The sequence below is a fragment of the Cryptomeria japonica genome, chromosome 3 (genome assembly GCF_030272615.1).
Source record: "Cryptomeria japonica chromosome 3, Sugi_1.0, whole genome shotgun sequence".
Taxonomy (NCBI): Eukaryota; Viridiplantae; Streptophyta; class Pinopsida; order Cupressales; family Cupressaceae; genus Cryptomeria; species Cryptomeria japonica.
The window spans coordinates 514,854,504-514,876,040 of NC_081407.1; positions in this window are offsets into that span (position 1 = coordinate 514,854,504).

Sequence of the window (21,537 nt, forward strand, 5' to 3'; positions counted from 1 at the left end):
TTTCCCAGTTGATTGTGAAAGTAGTTATGAAAGTAGTTGTGAAAGTAGTGTTATGGAATCAGAAGGATCTTCAACTTCACAATAAGAAATTCTCAATTTTGATACTATCAACATTGGTAGTCCAGATGATGTTTGGACACTAGAGTTTGATGGCAACTATTCTTATACCAGATCAGGAGCCGGTATTGTTTTGGTTTCTCCTGAGGGTAATCTTTTCCCTTTCTCCTTCAAATTGCAGTTCGATAACACAAATAACACTGCTAACGAATCCCTCCTTCTGGGAATGAATGTTGTTCAGAAGAAGGGAATCAAGAACTTGTATGCTCAAGGAGATGCCGAGTTAATAGTCTATCAGGTCAGGGACATATATCAAACAAGGAGCGAAAGGCTGCAACACTACCGCAACCTTGTCTGGGATCTAATAGAAACATTTGATGCTTTTGATATATCTGTGGTTTCTCGTGAATTCAACAACATGGCTGACTCATTAGTAGTATCAACAACTTCTTTGGTTCCTCACAAAGATTTTTTAGGATCAACTTATGTTGTTGAGTTAGTTTTCTGGCCAAGTGTTCCTGACAACTCTGATCATTGGCAGGTGTTTAATGATGATCATCATGTAATAAATTTTTTGTAGACTTCTGACAATTTTGATGATCTGTACTTTGAAGGTAGTCACTGCCCTTCAAAGGATGCAATTGAAAGTGTTGATGCAGAAACGAGAGAGAAATTTCTGCAATTAAAAGGAAACAAGATCCCCAAGGGTCTAGTTTTGCTAGAAAAGCTTTTTGACAAGCATGATCGCTATGTTAAGAAGCAACAAAGATCAACTATAGGGTCAATGGAATATAAACAAATAAAAATTGGGACTGAAGACAATCCAAAAATGATCAACATTGGAAAGTGTTGCTCACAAGGAGAAAGGCAAAAATTTGTTGCATTATTGTAGTAGTATGTTGACGTCTTAGCATACTCTTATGAAGATTTAAAGTCTTTTCATCCCGAAGAGCTCTGCCATGACATCCCATTGAAACCAGGTATTACGCCTTTCCATTAGAAGCAAAGGAAATACAACCCAAAGATCTCTGATACTATCTTTGCTGAAGTACAAAAGATGTTGAAAGCAAAGATAAGCTTGCCCATCCACCATTCTTCTTGGATAGCCAATATTGTACCTGTACGTAAGAAGAATGGCGAAATTCAGATATGTGTAGATTTCTAAAACTTGAATCAGACATCCTTTAAGGATAATTATCCTTTACCTGTCATGGATCATCTCCTAAAAGTTGTTACTGGAGCAGAGATGATGTCCATGTTGGACAGATTTTCGGGTTATAACCAGGTAGAAGTTCTGGAGCAAGATCAGCATAAGACCGCATTTACTACACCTTGGGGTACCTTTGCATATCACAAGATGCCTTTTGGATTAATAAATGCAGGAGCAACTTTCCAATGTGCAATGGACTTGGCCTTCCAAAGTTTTCTTGGTAAGTTCATTGTGGTCTATTTGGATGATTTGACAATTTATTCTAAGGAACATCAAGATCATTTTTCCCACCTGCAACAAGTCTTAGAAAAATATCGTCATCATGGAATTTCCCTCAATCCCAAGAAATCTATTTTTGGGGTCACTGAAGGTAAATTGCTTGGGCATAATGTTTCGAAGGAAGGTATAAAAATTGATGCAGAAAGGGTAAAAGCTATTCGCGACCTTTCCTTGCCAACAAGTAAGACTGCTGTTCATTCTTTCTTCGGTAAAGTTAATTTCCTGCGAAGATTCATTCCAAACTTTGCTGAACAGACTCGTCATATAGTTAATATGATGAAAGGTAATTCTCTCTTCAAATGGACTCTCGAAGGAAAGAAAGCTTTCCATCAGATCAAGGAAGCCATGGAAAATGCTCCAGTCTTAGTATGCCCATATTATACCAAAGAGTTCATTATGCATAGCTATGCGTCAGATCATACTTGTTTGGCTATACTAATGCAGAGAAATAATGAAGGTGTGGAATCACCTATTGCATTCATGAGTTATCCGCTGAAGGCTCATGAGTTGAAATACTCAGAAATGGAGAAGAATGCTTTTGTTGTGGTGAAAGCGGTTAAATATTTCAGGTTTTATATTCTGAATTCGCATGTCATTGCTCTTGTTCTGATGTTGTTGTCAAGTCGATTCTAACACAACAAGAGTTTGGAACAAAAAGGGGCAACTGCGTTGCCAAGATTCAAGAATATGATATGGAAATCAAGCCCACTAAGTTGGTTCATGGAAAAGGTCTATGTCAGTTGATAGCTGACAACACATCAATAGATGAAGTGGTGCTTGAAAATGAAGGTATTAATCAAGATCTTCCTCATGTTCTATTTGTTAGCACTACTGATGAATGGTATTCTAACCTGGCATATCTCTTAACATATGGAGATTGTCCTGCACACCTATCAAGGAAAGAAAAGCGAACCTTAAAGCTTAAAGCAGTGAATTTTGTCCTACGGGACAATGGTTTGTAGAAGAAGGGTCTGGATGACAATTTCCTGCGCTGCGTGGACAAACAACAACAAGTAAGATTACTTCAAGCTTTTCATGATCTTTCTTGTGGAGGAAATTTTTCTGCCCCTGTTACTGCACACAAGATCTTGCATGCTAGGTATTACTAGCCAACATTGTTTAAAGATACATACAGTTGGGTTCGTAAGTGTGAGCAATGTCAGCAATTTGTTGGCAATCCTAAATTAGCTGCGCTCCCACTAAAGCCACTAATAATTGAAGAACCTTTCCAATAGTGGGGGTTGGACTTCATTGGACCTATCAATCCAACATCAAGTGCAGGTCACATATATATCCTCATAGCAAAAGATTACTTCACCAAGTGGGTGGAGGCAATTCCAACTAAGCAATCTACCTCAATGGTGGTTTGTCAATTTCTGAAGGAGAACATCGGCTCAAGGTTTGGTGTTCCTCATAAGATTGTAGCTGATAATGCTTCATTTTTTTCATCTTATGAGATAATTCACTTTTTCTTTGATCATAGTATTATGCTTTCACACTCATCTGACTATTATCCGCAAGGAAATGGTCACGCTGATTCAAGCAACAAGAATCTGGTTACTATTATGAGGAAACTTGCCGATGAGAAACAACAGACTTGTCATAAAGCTCTTTATGATGCACTATGGGTGGGCCATATAACTCCAAAAAGAGCAATCAGTATGTCACCTTTTCAACTTTTGTATGGGTTGAATGCTGAGATTCCGATCACTGTGGAACTTCCAACATTAAAGCTCACCAAGACCATTGAAGACGAAACATATCAAGATTCACTGGATAAGTGGATCATGTTTCTTTCTCAGCTGGAAGAAACAAGGGCTGAAGTGGTAGATAGGATTGCTGCACACCAAAGCCAAGTGAAGGCGTTGTTTGATAGGAAAACAAATTCCCATGACGACACCCTCAACTCTCCCATCTGTAACTAAAGAGGTAGCAGCAACAAATGTTCCACTAGATGTCTCAATATCAGCACCATCAGTAACACTCACAACTGCTCCAAGTTCCAGTCAACCTGCTTCTGAAGTTTCAACTCCAAGTCATCAAGGAGCTACTACTCCATCAGCCAATCCAGAACTACCCCCTTGGATGGAAGTAGTGGCCCCTAAGAGAAAAAAATAGGTAATATCACTAGATGAGTTTGACTTTGAACTTTTAGTTCCTCCGAAGCCTAAGGGAACAAAAAAGCCAAAGACGGTATCTCGGGTGGTAGTAGACCCAACTTCCAAGAGATAATATGCCAAAGTTATGGTGCCATCGTCAGACAAGAATAAAGGCAACATACAATCTGAAGATTATACCATGCAGGTCGTAGAGCTCGAGGTGGAAACACATGAGAGTGTGAAATTAGATTCTCAGACAACCCTTAATTCTTTATTGAGAAGATTGGATCAAGATAGGGATGAGAAAAATATCTTGAAGCAGAAGTGTGAATAGTTGACCAACGTTCTTCTAAAGGTCACATGATCTTCTCAAGAGATAGAGCCTATAGGATCCTCAATAGATATCGAAGCTCTCAAGAAGATTGAACAGGTGGGAGCTAAAGGCCGAGTGATGGATGAGTGGATTTCAAGGCTAAGGTCAGAAGGCTCTCATCTTCTGAGCTCAACAGTGGAACTATTGTCTGATTATGAAGTAATCTAGAGTCAGACGCAAGGACTCAAAACCTCTTTATCACAGGAGATTGAGGAGGTTATGAAAAGTACTACCTTGTGGAGCAAAATGGAGGACTTCAGGATAGATGTCTTGGTTGAGAATAAGGTAATTCCCACAAGGGAGAAGTACATTCAGATCTTGTCTTTATTGTCTCATAAGCAAGAGACAATGAAGTTAATGATTGCAAAGCTGGACTGGGAGAAGAAAGAAGGTGATGACGAGGTTGACCTTATTTTTGCTAAAGTTGGTGATCTCCCTTGCTATTTATATGATGGCGATCAAAATCTTGTCACTGCTGAAGTTGTCACGCAAGAATTCCTTTCTTTGATGGGTCAATGCATAGGACAAGATTTCTCTCTTGATACATTTTATAAACTATTAGAAATTCAGGTCAACTTTGAAGTCCTCGCATCCATGCTGAAGGATGTTAAAAAGAAATAGGTGAAGATTCAAGATGTAATATCTCGTGTCCAAATCATCACAAGTTCTGCCTTGATGCTGAACGAAGCAGAGATGAAAGCCATCCTTGCTAAATTCAAAGATTTCCAGAAATCCAATGAAGAGGAGAATCAAGAATGAAGTTCCCCCTCCTAGCATCCTTTCTTCATGCGGTTGCACCGATAAATGTTATCAATTTTTGTGCAGCTGCACGTTTTCTTTATGTAGTAGTTGTAGTAAAATGGGACTGTGCAGTTGAATAAGTCAACTGCGCCCACCCTTTTCTCAACTTCTTTTCCTATATAAGGAGGACCTTTTTGTAAATATTTTATCTTTTTCATGCTTAGCAAAAACTCTGCAGATTTTTTATCCCAACTAAGACTTTGGGCTTTTTGTGGTGAAAATCCTATCAAACGAATAAAGAAAATAGTTTTGTTGATCACAAACTTTGTGTTGTATCAAGAAAATCTTTTATATAATTTAATGTTCCTATGTCCATTGAATATATATTATCTTTACTTATTTGATCTTTAAGATATTGCTACGTGGTTGGAGAGCTCTCAAATCTTGCAAAGTAGAGTTTGTGCTCTTAGCATACTTGAGAAATCCGCTGATAAATTAAGTAACTTGTGGTAAGCTTTGTATTGCTGCTGTTATTTGTAGTTTAATGGATTAGAAATATATACTTGAAGACTTTTAGCTTTAAGCTAAGTTTCTAATTGTTTAATTTGTAACGATCAGTGTGAATTAGTGTTACCTTAAAGGAGACTTTGTGCTGCTTAATAGTAACTCTTGGTGTAGTTTATTAGATTAATAGTTCTTTTCTTTAAGTATCTAAAGAGGTAGAGAAATTGTAACTAGGTGAAGGGAGAATACATAAACTCTGAAAAAAGAGAGTTATATGCCCAACACCAACCCACAAATTTAATTTCTTATTAATTAGAGGAGAAATTTCAAAGGCAACCTCCCCTTGATGAGAGGAGAGATTAATTTCTCAGCATAGGATTGTGCGAATTATATATTTTGTCATTAGTACACTGGTGACAAAATATTCACCCAACAAAGTTTCAAGAGACTTTTAGAAGAGGTTGGATGAAAGGGAACATTTGCCATCTCTATGGTGACAAGTGTCAAGAGACTTTTCTCATGAGAGAGCAAGTGTCTAAGGAAAGGGGACATGGTGGTTAGGATGTGCAAGCTAGGATGGAGTTAATTAAACCCGAGGTTAGATGGAATGAGTTAGGTTTAGAAGGGGTTAGGTTAGGTGGTTAGAAGTTAGGAGAATTTGAATTTAAAAATTCAAATAATAAGAAAAGGCTAATTAATCTCAACAACTCATAAATTGATTTGTTTTAATTAATTAGAAGATTTAGAAGAAATGAATTTGATGGGGGGAATTAATTAATTAAAGGGGATTATGAAAATGAACCTATTAAATAAATCCTTAGATTTATTAATAAGTAGATGAAAGGGGGAATTTAATCAAATTGTTGATGAATTCAATTAAATTAGGGAGGGAGATTAATTAAATAATTGCTTATTTAATTAATTATCTTCAGACCATTTTTAGGTGTATACATTTTGCCCCTCTTTGAAGCGAGGTGTGATGACGCGTTGATTCAAAGAATAATCTCATTTTGATGATGATATTGGTTTGATAGGATGCTCCAACTCTTGATTGATAAATTGCGATACGATGATGCCCTCTCAAGAGATCAATTGAGATAATTGATCTTTGGAGTTGTTTGGATGATTGCGAAATTGATATCCCGATAGATTATTGATTTGATTTCTGCAACTGTGGTTGATGAAAATGTGAGTTCTATGATCACGATGATGTGGTTCTTGATTATTGATAAAGCTTGATTTGATTTGGTTGATAAGATCAAGATTCAGTCTGGTTTCAGGATTGACACCTCCTATATAAGACAAAGATGATCAAAGCATCTGGTTTCAGGAGCGATATATCCTTTATAAGACAAAGATCAGAACGTCTGGTTTCAGGAAAGATATATCCTGTATAAGACGTTAGAAAATCGATTAAGATGTGTTTGATTGATAGGATTGATAAGATTGATTGGATAAAGAACTGACAGTTTGTTGATATCAAGTTGCAGAAATATTTGGATATGCTGATGTTGGTTCTGATGAGAGGGTAGCATAAGATTTTCATTGGGTTGACAATATCTGGAGAGATATGATTCATCATTCTGATTGTGTATACACTTGTGATGATACCTTGATGATTCCTGTGATAGATTTAACCTTGGATAAAAGGAGCATGACGAATCCCATGCAAGATTGAAGTGCAAGCTAAAATGCAACGCAAAGATACGATTGGACCAGTCACTGGATTATTGCATTTTTGTCATCATTGAGATTTTTAAATGTGGGAAGTGAGTGCAAACATCGATGGTATAATTAAACCATGATGACCTGAGCACTGCTTTCCTGATTTTTGATATGGCAAGTTAGCACAAGCATCGAGCTATAATTGAACCAAGATGACCTAAGTGTTGCTTGCATAAAACAGGCAGTATTAACCATTTCAATACACAAATCGGAAATGTCTTGAATGACACTTCGATGATCATGTCCCGAGACAAATTTGCACATATTAATGATCAATTTTCAAATAGTAGACAAGAAAAAATATCATGTTTCTTCCTTGTTCCTCTAGTCAAAGACATCCTGGAGTCACTCAGAAATCATGATAGCGAAAAATCAATATAGAAAAGTTGAACAATCCTGTTAAAATCATTATCCAAAAGATACCATCCATGCATTTAGACTGACTTTGTGATAGTTTGATGGTTGATAATTTGATCTCGTGTTCAATGTTGGATATGTCTTAGTTTTTGCTTGATAAGAGTTGTCTAACCGTTCATTCTACCTGTTTGATTAAGCTCAAAATGATCGAGAAGTTTGCCCCTAGCTAAGTGCAGGATTTTGCCCCAAACCTAGAAAAAAATTCATTATGATATACCCAATGATCCAAACCATTGCGAGAAGCCACCCAGGATGCCTGAGTATGTACAAAGGCTTTATGATGCATATGAACAACGCTAATGGAAAATGAATGCAAGCGGAAAGATGCATGAACTAATAGATGGAAGAGCTAGTGGATAGATAGCGCCTATTTGCCAGGTTTTCACCATCTATTTTTATTGTAGTTTTTCTCATATTTGATTTTTTTGGATTTTCTGCTTTTTCACTGTTTTTGGATTTTTTCTGCTTTTTCACTGTTTTTGGATTTTTCTACTTTTTTCACTGTTTTTGGATTATTCTACTTTTTTAGACATAGAACTTCTTTAGATGCATGCTATTGATGGTTTCCTCGAGCTGACCTTCATCCTATGTTGATAGTTGATATGCTCCTGATCCGAATACTGCTATGATCACAAATGGTCCTAACCAGTTTGGTTCAAACTTTCTTTTCTTTTCTCGATCTGCCTGGTTGCGTGGATTTTCCTTTAGCACTAGTTCTCCAACTTGAAATGCTCTTGGTTTGACCTTATCATTATAACTCCGACACATTCTTTGCTGATATACCTTTAAATGATCAAAGGCATTTTGTCTTCGTTCATGGATCAGTTCTAACTCTTGCAGTCTAGATACTTGTTGTTCTTCATCCGGGATGAGACCTTTTAGTGATGCACGTAGATAGGGTATCTCTACTTCGATTGGCAATATGGCTTCTGATCCATATACAAGAGAGAAATGTGTGGCACCTGTTGGTGTGTAGGTACTGGTACGGTAGGCCTAGAGAGTAGGGTTCAGTTGAATATGCCAATCTTTGCCAGCATTGTTCACTATCTTTTTGAGAATTTTTAGAATAGTTTTGTTAGATGCTTCTGCCTACCCATTCCCTTGTGGATAATAGGGTGTAGAGAATCTGTGCTGGATTTTGAACTTCTCACATAGCTCTTGTACATCCTAATTTTTGAATGGTCACCCATTATTAGTGATAATGGTCATTGGTATTGCATAGCGACAGATGATATAATTCAAGATAAATGCAACAATTTGTTTTCCTGTGTTGTTTGTGAGAGGTACCGCCACAATCCATTTTGTAAAATATTCTGTAGCTACCAGGATGAATTTTTGACCATTAGATGAAGAAGGATTTATCTTTCCTAATAGATCAAGACCTCATTGGCAAAAAGGTCATGATGTTGCTAAAGCATGAAGTTCATGTGCTGGTGCATGAATCAAATTCCCATGGATCTGACATTGTTTGCATGTTCTTGCTATCTGAAAAGAATCTCATAATTCCATAGTCGGCCAATAATAGCCCAAGCGTATGAGTTTTTTCGAAAGGGTAAGACCACTTGAATGAGTGCCACAAATGTCGTTATGGACTTCATGTAAGGCCTTCTCAGATTCTTCTTGTTCAAGACATCTTAAAAGAGTACCGTCTAGACCTCGTTTAAATAGGGTATCCGCAACGAGAGTAAAATGGGAGGATTGGCAAATAAAGTTTCTCTTTTGGTTTTTTGATAAGTCGAGAGTTAGGGTGTTATCTTTTAGGTATGTGTAAGTTTGGCCATAGTGGGAGGAATCATGCCAAACAAGGTGACAAATAGTTGGGGAATCAAGACAATTATGAGCAGGGTAAAACAACTCTTCCACCGGGAATTCATAACGCTATTGATTTTCCTGTGTCTGAAGGAGAGAAGCAAGTGTAGCCATGACATCTGTTGCTTTGTTGTCATTTCTTGGGATCTGCTAGAAAGTTATTTCTACAAAGTGTTTCTTGATATCATCAACCATCTTTTTATAAGACATTAGCTTTTCATCATTTGTTTGATAATCATTGATTTGATTAATGACGAGCTGAGAGTCTCCAAAGACTTGAAGTTGTGTAATGTTCCACTATAGCCATTTCGATACCTGTAACCAAAGATTGATACTTTGTTGTGTTATTGGTGCATGGAAAACTTAATTTGTATGCTTTTGGAATTGTATAAAATTGTGGTGTGATGAATAGAATGCCTTCTCCCGATCCATGTTGTGTATCATTATTGATGCTTGCTCTCAGACTGATATTTGGGTGATGTATTGTAAGATATGGATTGAACCCTGGAATGTCTGTATATGACTAAGTATTTATTTGATTATTTAACCATCAATTAATAATTAATTAAATTAATATTTAATTAATTCATCTTAACCCTATTCTCCTATTAATTAAATAAATTATTCAATTTATTTGATTTAATTCACTTAACCAAATTCAGACCATTAATTAAATAAATAAATCATATTTATTTAATTAAATCTTCTCTCACATTTAAATAAATTAATATTTATTTAAAACCCCCAAAATCCCACCTCTCACATTTAAATAAATAAATCATTTATTTAAAATCACCTTTATCCTCCACCCACTTGCATTTTCCTACAAATACAAGTTGCACAATTATTTTAAATAAATAATTTATTTAAATCACCTTTATCCTCCACCCACTTGTATTTTCCTACAAAAGCAAGTTGCACAACTATTTTAAATAAATTATTTATTTAAAATCCTATTTATCCTCACCCACTTGAAACCTTTAATGGTTTCCCTTAAAGTATTCAAACTTGATGGCTTTAAAGTCTTCAAACTTGATGGCTTCCTTCTATAGTCTTCTTAAGACTTTAATGGTTTTCCTTAAAGTCTTCAAGCCTTTAATGGTTTCCCTCAAAGTCTTCAAGCATTTTAATGCTTTATCTTCATTTTCTCATTTAAATAAATTAATATTTATTTAAATATTTATCCAAATTCAACTTACACCATTTAATTGAAATAAATGATTTTATTTTAATTGAAAATACCAAAATTTCTCCCACTTGCATTTTCCTACAAAATCCACTTGTATGCCTAAACCCCTTCTAGATTCTTCTAAACCCTTCCTAATTAGCCTAAATCCATCCCTTAAATATTGTCACATTCCTAAGCAAATTGGAGTCACTTCTCAAAGACTCCAAAGTCTTTGAAAAGCAATTAATGCTTTGTGTGTTCAACAAATTAACCCTCAAAGTCTTGGATAACCTTTGAAAGCTTCCAACCTTCAACCACTAAATGGCTCAAAGTCTTTGATAACCATTGAAGGCTTTCAACCTTCAACCACTTAATCCCCAAAGTCTCCAATAACCATTAATGGTTAATTCAACCCTCCCACATGGTTAAAACATTTGTTTTGACTCAACCTCTACCCAACCCAAAGGTCTCATCAGGCCATTAATGCTTTGACCATGATTATCTCTTAAACATTTGCACAAAGGTTTATCCTTGGATTAACTCTTAATCCAATGGGTAATCTTAATTTAGACTTGACCCTTACCTTCTAGATAACCATGATGTCTTCTCAGGCCTTTAATGCCTCCAACCTCTTCTCTCAACCCAATCCTATGTTGACACTTGTCACCATTTTATTGGTGCCAATTGTGCACATGGATCCCCAACTTTCAAACTTGGCCCTTGATTAAACCATTCAATCTTAACCCTTCATTTCCCTATTTCTTCTATAAATAGAACCCTTCTCCTCAACCAAAAGGAGAAGCATTTTAGAGTATTGTTGTTATACTGGCATTAGCATAGAGCTTTTTCATAGCATCACTATCTACTCTTGCATAGTATTTGCTTATCATATTCAACCATCTTGAATCTCCATATGGCATCCATGGCTAGTGCTAAAAGCTGAGAGCTACACTCATTTGGGACTTGGGAGGAGAGGAACAAGGGAGGAGCAACTATGAGCATCTTGATTAGCTATTTCATTCTATGTTTATATGCTTTCTATTTCATGCTTAATATCTCTCTTGATATGCCTGTTTAGGATAATCTTTTGTTGCTAACACTAACGTTTGTTTCTTGTGCTCTTGTGTGTGTTGCCATCAAACAGATTTTCTAATCCTTTTTGCAGAGCATCATTTGGTGAACCCGACGTGAATCCAACACCAAAAAGATCAACTTTTTTTTTTTAACCAATAACATGTTTGAATGTTGAAAATGTCACACAGGTTGCGATTTTGACACTGTTTTGGTGCGTTTGGCATTATTTTGGCGCTATTCACCCTGTTTCAGTGCTTTTCCCTTCTCTGTCTTTCCCTTTCTTTTAGTACGTTTGTGTTAAATAGTGCCTCTGTTCAAACGCAGACTAGCGCTATTGTAACAAAACGTTGTACAAATCACCTTGTAACCAAAAAACCAAAAAACCAAAAAAAAATAAAAATTAGGCTTGTAGAAGCCCACCAAATAGGCGGATTTTACTAACTATTTTTCTCTTTTGTGCAGATTTAAATTAGATTAAAGAGTAGATTTATATTTTTTTACTAACTTGTTTTTGAAGTTGGTTTTAAAAATGAATTCACTTTTTATTTTGGTTTAAAATTAACTTCACATTTCAAATTTGGGCTTTTAAAAAAGAATCACACATTTGTTTGGGGCTCTTAAAAAGAATTTCATTGTTCAAAGGTAAAAAGAACCACAAACGTATACAAAAACAACTTTATTTTTTTTGCAAGTTAGGAAACAAACTTCGTTTTGGTGCTTAAAATCAACAAGGCAAATTTTATTTCTTGCATCAAGATAAAACTCACAATCCACACTTCCATTTTTGGTGCAAATAAAATTCACAATCAACTTGTCTCATTTTCAAAGCAATTTTCCTTCAAAGCAAAACGTGTTTTTCATTAAGTTGACCAGGATTTTCAAAATTCTAGATTACAAAACACATTGCCTTTGAAGTTAAAAAGAACACCATGACTGTTGGAGCAACATCTCCAAATAGTTAGATCATATTGCCATGATGGATTAAAAAGAACAAGTGAATTTCATGTTTGGCACGCTTGTGCACAAAAGTCAGTTGAGTGGACCTACTTCTAACACACACTATCCTCTCCCTTGGCTCTCGTGGTCCTAGGTGCAAGAGAAAAGTGTTAGTAACACTCAAAATTTTATTTTTTTAAGAGAGGCCTGCCAAGGGATCGATACTCTTGGGAACGACCTCGAGCGGTAAATCCTTCGAGCCGCTATAGAAATCAGGTGAGAGTGAAAGCTGTAGCCTTGGGTATAGCTGTTCCTACAGTGTAACTGGCCGAAAGGACAAATGGGCCCCACCACCAGTTACAAGGCTCTTAAGTGAGTCACTGCAGAATGAACTTATGTCCAAAAACATCGAACATGACTAAACACCTTTAAGTAGTAGCCCACCTGTTCTATTGATTGAGGATATTTGAGGTATAATTTAGTGCAAGAGCATAGATGGTTTTGCTCCCAAGGTACTCACCATACATATTTCCTTGAGTAGAAACATAGCTTTTTGAAAGGTCACTTGTGGCTTGATAAAAGTGGTGACTCCCCCATCATAGGGATCATCTATTTGTTATGCTCGTGCAAGACTTAGTATATCACATCCTTACCTGCCACGGTGGGATTCATAAGGTATGTAGTACCAAAGTCGAAGAAATATCAAGATGTGGGCTAAATTTATCACAACTGGCCATTTGACCTTAGGGATAAAAAGTGTTTGAAGTGTGTTCGTTTTATAGACCTAGAACAAATTGAGCCGACTTCAGGCTTTGGAATTACACCTTAAAATAAATCTAAAGGAAGGGTCAAAAACAAGTCCAAGGATTGGGTTGATCTAGACCCATACTCATTTGTGCCTTTGAGGCTACAATTTTGTGTTTGTGTGCTTGCTTTGTTTTCTTGTCAAAGAAAAATCAGAAAATCAATCCCAAAAACAAAGTATTCATCCAACATCTGTCAACACAACCAAAAATACCAAAAACACAATGCCAACAACGAAGAATCACATTTTATGACCATTCTTCACATCTTGCGAAAGAAGAAGTGTCATCAGAATATCACCTTGAAAAGGAGACCACTAAGCTCAAAGGCTTTGATCAAAAGGAGGAAATTCTTCTATATCAATCGACAAATCTTTGTCTCCCATAGAGTCTTTCTACATCGCATGCGTCTATACCTTCAAGGTAAAACAAACGAATTTGATTCCGAATCATTGAACCGCAGAGCTTTTATGCAATATAGAGCTCTGAGTTATCACAAAAATCAAGGAGGAAAGATTAATCCCAACTTCTTCCCAAACATCTGTATCACCTACAACACAGCTCGAGAAGTGCCACCAACGCCTGAAAGGGAAGAAGTAGAGTTTGTCCCATTTGTGACACAGAGCTTTTATTGAAGTTGAAAACAAAAACATCCATCATCTCATTCATACATCATTTTTCCATCATCAATTCATCCCAAAACTCTCAAAACATTAAGAGGTTCTTGTCCCAAGTTCTCTTTTAGATATTGCTTGAAATCAAACACATCACATCACTTTTAGATTGTTTCTACATCTAGGATAAGCTCATCCTAAGAGACACATCTACGCAGGTTAAAACTAGTTCATGAGTGAATCCTCTCATTGCTAGGTAGTCAAAATCTGTAACACATCTCAGATTTCTCTACACCTTATCACATCCAAACTCCTCAAAACAAACAAGCAATTCAAAGAAGGAATTTCGGTTACATCTACCTTAAAGTGCTAGAGATCCCCATACAATACAAATCACCAATCATCAATCTTTCATCAATAACTCATCATCATCTTCAATCAACTTCAACACAAACTTACAAACAAAATGGCTCAAACCCGATCGCGATCAAGGCAACGAGAAATAGAAATTGAGAAAGAAGAAGACAACCTCAATGAATTTCAAGAAGCACTTGGAGGAACTGTAACTGATGAAAACCCAAGTACTCCCACTCCTTCAACAATCGAAAGGGCTCAGCATAACCCTCACTTCAACAGATTATTTGATGAAATATTAAGGAGCAATGCGGATGCTCACTTCTTAAAACTCGCTCAAGAAGGAGCCAAACTCCCCTCGGACTTTGATCTTGCCCAATTAAGACAAGCATCAGAAAGACAAAGTCACCATGAGGAGGAAAGGGGTAGAAATCACATTAGATATAACATTCCTCGAGGTAACCCACCACCTCCTCCTCCAAATGAAATAGAGATGTTGCGGCAACAAGTCGAGAATCTCGCCCAACAACTTCATAGTGGTGTTAAGACCAATCAATTCTCACTTAACGACATTTGTCCCTATCCTTTTGATAGGAATCTTTATATGCCACCCTTTCCACGCGGGTTCGAAACACCCAAATTTGAAAAATATAGAGGAAAGGGGGATCCCCGTGATCATGTCCGAGAATTTCATTCCGCTTGTCTTGAAGTGGCTTATGAGGACACATACCTAATGCGCCTTTTTCCCCAAAGCTTGGGAGGAACCACCACATCATGGTTTTCCCGATTACCAGGTGGCATTAGAACATTTGAGGAACTCATCCAGAAGTTCCTATCTCATTACTCTCATAACATTGAACGCGACATCACCATGGCTGATCTATGCAACACCAAACAAAAACCAGGTGAATTATTCTCAGTATTCCTGCAACGATGGCGCCAAATGTCTAGCAGACGTTCTCTTCAGTTACCTGAACAAGAACTAGTGGAAATTTTCATTTCCAACTTAAACGAAGAAATGGAATTTCACCTGGATGTCAAAGACACGGACTCCTTTAATGATATGATCACCAAGGGTATAAAATGTGAAAGGGCACTCATCAAGAAAGGACTCATCAAAATCTTTAATGAACCAAAAGATGGTCCTCGCCCGTGCTTCAATAGCGATAAACCGAACTTCTGGAACAAGAATAAGAACATCGTCAACGATGGAGTTGTGGATGCTCGGACTGTCCAAAATGCACAACCTGTGGTTCGGTTTGCAGGACAAAATCCTCCACCTCAAAATAACACAAATGTTCCTCTTAATCAAGGTCGCATCACATCTCATGATGAACCAAGACCTCGTCCACAAAAACAAAAACGCACATACACTCCCTTAGGGGAACCCATTGAAACAGTGATGCGACAACTCATTTCTCAGAATTTGATCACTTTACCTAAGTTATCAAATTATGAGCCTCAAGTCAAACCGGCATGGTGGAGAGATACTGAACATTGTGAGTTCCATCAAGGAAGAGGACATAAGACAAGTAATTGTCATCGATTGAAAGATCTCATTCAGGATCTTATTGACCGAGGAGAAATTGAAATTGAAGGGCATGACCCAAAAACAACCAATAATGATCATCAGATGTTCAAGAATCCACTTCCATCGCAAGATCAAAGGGGTCCTTCCACGTCCAGACGAGGTCCTGATACCACTGATTATACGCAAGCTGCGTATAATTACACTGTCAATCACCTGTATGATGCCAGTGAACAAATTGCAACTATCACCTTCAAAAATCCCACCTCAAATTGCAATGTTGTTACACGTCGTGGCAAGGTCACCATCAAGGCAGCTCCACAAGGCACCACCTCTATCCCAAAGCAGTACAATCTTGTGGAACAATTAGACAAAACGCCTGCGCTTATATCCATTTTGGAGCTATTGCGTCTGTCACCCTCTCATAAAACTATCTTGGATCAAGCACTCCAAGAGGCGTCAGTCCCTGCAAACCTGAACACGGACCAATTTCAAGCCATGGTTGGAAGTCTAAAGTCATCACCTTGTCTCACTTTTTCTGAAAGTGACAACTCTTCCTTCCAGCAACCTCATAACGCCTCACTCCACATTGAAGGCTTTGTCAACCAACACAGGATCAAGCGAGTCTTGATTGATAATGGAGCAGGCCTAAACATCTGTACACTACAGTTGGTCACAGCATTGGGATATGCAATAGAATCAGTGGATCCTCGCAAGAAGATCACCATCAAGGCCTATGATGATGCAGAGCGTTCATCCAAAGGAGCTGTGGTACTACCAATCCGAGTAGGTCCTGTGGTAAAGCATATCATTTGTCAGGTTCTGGACCTTCCTCTGCCATATAATCTATTATTAGGGAGACCTTGGATACATGCCATGCAAGCTGTTCCATCTACCTACCATCAATGTATCAAGTTCCCACATAACGGTGTAGAGATCACAATCCTGGGTGATGCAAATCCCTTTGCATTTTGCCATAATATCAGCCATCAACCAGAGATTACTGTTCCTAATAATAGGGAAGCCATTTCCTCCACATCATATGTAAATCCCGCCTCTCTTGCCAGTTCAAACAATCCTATACCCAAGCAAGAAAAGCTTAAGATGAAAGTCGCAGAGGAAGGTCCTGGAGAATACAACTTGAGTCAGCTCTTTTGTGTGGGACAAATGCCTACTTCTCCTAAAACACATGGTAAACCACAACAGTTACTCCAGCAACCACTAAACATGCCTGCATGTGCCTTAACGCCTTTCATCCTTGGAAAGAGTCAAGAGGAAGAGACACAAGATAAGGACCTAGCGGAATGGATCTATAAAGATCCCATCACCACTGACATACCGCGAGTTACACTTCCTACAGAACAGTATGGCAAAGGCCTCCTCATTATGCAAAGAATGGGATATGATGGTCAGAGTGCTTTGGGATACTGCAAACAAGGACGACATGAACCGCTGCTGCCAGAGTTCAAGCCCAAAGGTAATACAGGCCTAGGCTTTGAAAAAGAGATCCTTCCTAAACTCAGATTCAAAGGAAAACCCAGCAAACCATTTTGCCCACCTACTGCAAAGAGGATACCTTTCATAATCAAAGCACCATCAAGAACTATCCCCACTACCCCCTCAAGGCTCACAACTCCACCATCACCAATGTCACTCATCCCATCAAACGAACCAGTAATCCTATCAGCAACACCATTTGTAGCAGCAACTATATTGGAACCTGCAGCAGCATCTATGGCACCAGTAGTTCCAGCAGAAGCCACTGAGTCACCATTACCGATACTTCCAGTGACAAATCCATTAAACCCCATCACAATTCCTGCAACACCGATCACTACAAGGATACATAAACCAATCACACCTGCCGTGTTTAACTCCAAAGACATCCCAGTATGGTATAGCAATCGGATGCTAGAGAGTGATTCAGAGACCGACTCACATGAGTGGGAATTCGATTCAGTGCAACTTAACACTTCAGATGAGGAAGACACATCACCACCTCCACCCCGCAAAGACATCCCTGTTTACGGAGAAGCACAGATAAAGACCACTTGGGTACCTGAGCTGGAAACATCTTCCACAGACCCTACGTCTCATCCTACGCCTGATTCTGACAGGGAGAGTACCATCAACGACCTTCACCACACTGTCTTAACCCTCACTGATACATCTCCCGCACTTAACTTAATCGATGAAGTAATGCCCATTATCCACCCTGAACTCTTTGAATGGAACCAACCAAATCCCCCATGTCTTGACCTCTTCCAGAACGATGAGGCTATCATTGACTTTTTGGAATTAAGGGATAATCTACCAAGCGGGGATCACAAAGCTGGATTCGCCATTGAACTTAATAGCGCAGCATACTTCGGGGTGGATGCCAAACCCTTCAGCTGCAAAAATATAACATTAAAACATGGATCTTCCAGTGAAAACCACACTGTGGCACTGTTTGATCCAACAAAAGTAAAAAGAAAGAGCGTATCCAACGGTGAAAACCTCTCTGAGGCACTTGAGGATGAAGGGTTTGACATTCTCCCTGCTAGTACACAACAGGAACGATCGACGATTCTCATTGAGGAGACTAAAGAATACAATGTGGGGACTCCTGAAAACCCTCATATCATACATCTGGCATCTCTTCTCACTCCAGAGGAACAACCTCAATTTATAGAGTTCTTCCAACAGCGTCAGATCAACTTTGCATGGTCATATGCAGACATGCCTGGGCTTGATCCTGATTTAGTCATGCATCATCTCACAGTAGCAAAAGGAGCCAAACCTGTCAAGCAGAAGCTTCGTAAGATGCATCCTCAGATTATCGTGCTAGTCAAAACAGAACTCAAGAAACTCCTGGATGTTGGTTTCATTAGACCAATTGATTATGCAGAATGGATCTCCAACATTGTACCAGTTGGCAAACCAAAAGGGGGCATCCGCATTTGTACAGACTTCAGAGATCTGAATAAGGCATGTCCTAAGGATGACTTCCCTCTACCAAATATCGACATCATAGTAGATTTGACAGCAGGACATGCCATGCTTTCACTCATGGATGGCTTTTCGGGATACAATCAAATAAAGATCGCACCAGAGGACCAACATAAGACAGCCTTCACATGTCCATGGGGCACATACTGCTGGAATGTAATGCCTTTTGGTCTAAAGAATGCAGGAGCGACCTATCAAAGAGCAATGACCACCATCTTCCATGACATGATGCATACTATAATGGAAGATTATGTGGATGATTTACTAGCAAAATCACTTACTAGAGAAGGACATCTTCACATCTTAGATAAAATCTTTGATAGACTGGAACAATACCATGTTCGACTCAACCCAAAGAAATGTGTCTTCGGAGTGACCTCCGGGAAGCTTCTAGGATACATTGTCTCAAGCAAAGGCATTGAGGTCGATCCAGCAAAGGTTAAAGCAATCATGGACATGCCACCTCCAAAGAATATCAGTCAGCTAAGAACACTACAAGGACGGCTTCAATCTATCCGCAGATTCATTGCACAATTGGCTGATAAGTGTCACCCATTCACACACCTGCTACACAAGAACATCCGCTTTCAGTGGGATGACAGATGCCAGCAAGCATTTCAGGCGCTTAAAGACTATCTCATAAATCCACCATTGCTGATGCCACCAGATCCAAGTAGACCGTTGTTACTTTATATCTCAGCGACAAGTACAGCATTGGGTGTACTACTGACACAACATAATGCAGAAGGAAAAGAGTGTGCTATTTACTACATCTCTCGCACACTGGTGGGCTATGAACTCAATTACACACCTATTGAGCGAGCTTGCCTAGCAGTAATCTTGGCAGCCACTAAACTGAGGCACTATCTGTTAACACACAAGGTGCAACTCATTGCAAAGATTGATCCACTCAAGTATTTACTTAGCAAAGCAGCATTGACAGGTCGCTTAGCCAAATGGGTGATGATTCTAAGTGAATTTGATATTGAGTATGTGGACCGTAAAGCTATCAAAGGTCAGGTTATTGCAGATCAGTTGGCCGATGCACCTCTCATAGGTGATCATCTTCTCATTTCCAATTTTCCAGATGAAGAGATATTCATGATTACAGAAGCACAGTCATGGAAATTATACTTTGATGGTTCATACACTAGGCACGGCTCGGGGGCAGGCATTCTGTTTATCACACCTCAAGGTGATAGCATCCCGAAGTCTTACAGGCTCACATTTCCATGCACAAACAACATAGCAGAGTATGAGGCCTTGATCACAGGACTCAGATTAGCCATACAATGGAAATTAAAAGAATTGCAAGTATATGGTGATTCCCAACTAGTCATTCGACAAGCAACAGACGAGTATCAGACCAAAGATGATAGACTCATGCCATATAAGCAAATGGTGGACAATCTAAAGACATCATTTACTACTATCACTTTTGAGCAGATACCAAGAGATCAGAATCGAGCTGCTGACGCTATGGCTACCATCGCATCTCTACTAGATCTTCCACAGAATTCAACACGCTACAAGTTCTTGGTAGAACAACTTTGGATCCCCGCTTATGATATCCCCGAATCTGAAATGATATGTTGCCTTGTTGGTTCTGAATCCCCATGGTACGGTGAGTTCTACACCTATCTCCGTGATCACACCCTTCCTCCCAACCAATCAAATAACCAACGTAAAACCTTCATTCGCCAAACTGCTCGATATACCATTATTGCCGAAACCCTATACCGATGCGGTCTTGATGGTACTCTCCTTCGATGTCTAGAACAAGGTGAGATAACAAAGGCTTTGGAAGAGGTACATGAAGGAATTTGCGGGACTCACTCAAGTGGTCCATCACTAGCCAAGAAGATCATGCGAGCTGGATACTATTGGCCATCTATGGAAAAGGATTCCTACTACTTTGTCAGGAAATGCAAGAAATGTCAAGTTCATGGCGACCTGATACATGCACCAGCCCAGGAACTGCAACCAATCACAACACCATGGCCTTTTTGTCAATGGGGTCTTGATCTTGTGGGTAAAATCCATCCATCTTCATCCAATGGCCATAAATTCATTATTACCGCCACCGAATATTTCACCAAGTGGATCGAAGCTGTTCCACTTACCCAAGTCACCGGCAAGCAGCTCGCCTCATTCATCCTCAATTACATCATCTGCCGGTATGGTGTGCCCATGTCCATTGTCACAGATAACGGTCTTCCTTTCAAAAATCAGGATGTTCATGAGCTTTGTGAGAAATTTCATATCCAACACCGCTTTTCCACTCCCTATTACCCACAAGGCAATGGTCAGGCTGAAGCATCCAATAAAAACATACTGAGAATCCTAAAGAAGACAGTCAATGATGCCGGCCGTGATTGGCATGTTCAATTAAATCCAACGCTATGGGCATATCGAACTAGCATTTGAACCCCTACAGGTGCAACTCCTTATTCATTGGTCTATGGTGCAGAAGCTATCTTGCCTATTGAGGTCGAGATACCATCATTAAGGGTTTCCTTGCACAATCTCATTGATGATGACGCATACAGAGTCTCACGCCTTCAGGACTTGGAGCTACTTGATGAGAAGCGACAAGCTGCATACAACCATCTCAAAGCCTATCAGCAGCGCATGAGTAGAAGCTACAATCACCGAGTTAGACCTCGTACATTTGAGGTAGGTGATCTTGTTCTTCGAGAGAATCCTCGCAACCAACCAAACAGAGAACATCAAGGCAAGTTTGAATCAAATTGGCTAGGCCCATATGTTGTCACTGCTGTATTTGGGTCCGGGGCATATCAGTTGGCTACATCAGACGGAGAACCGCTCGCAGATCCAATCAACAGCATGCACCT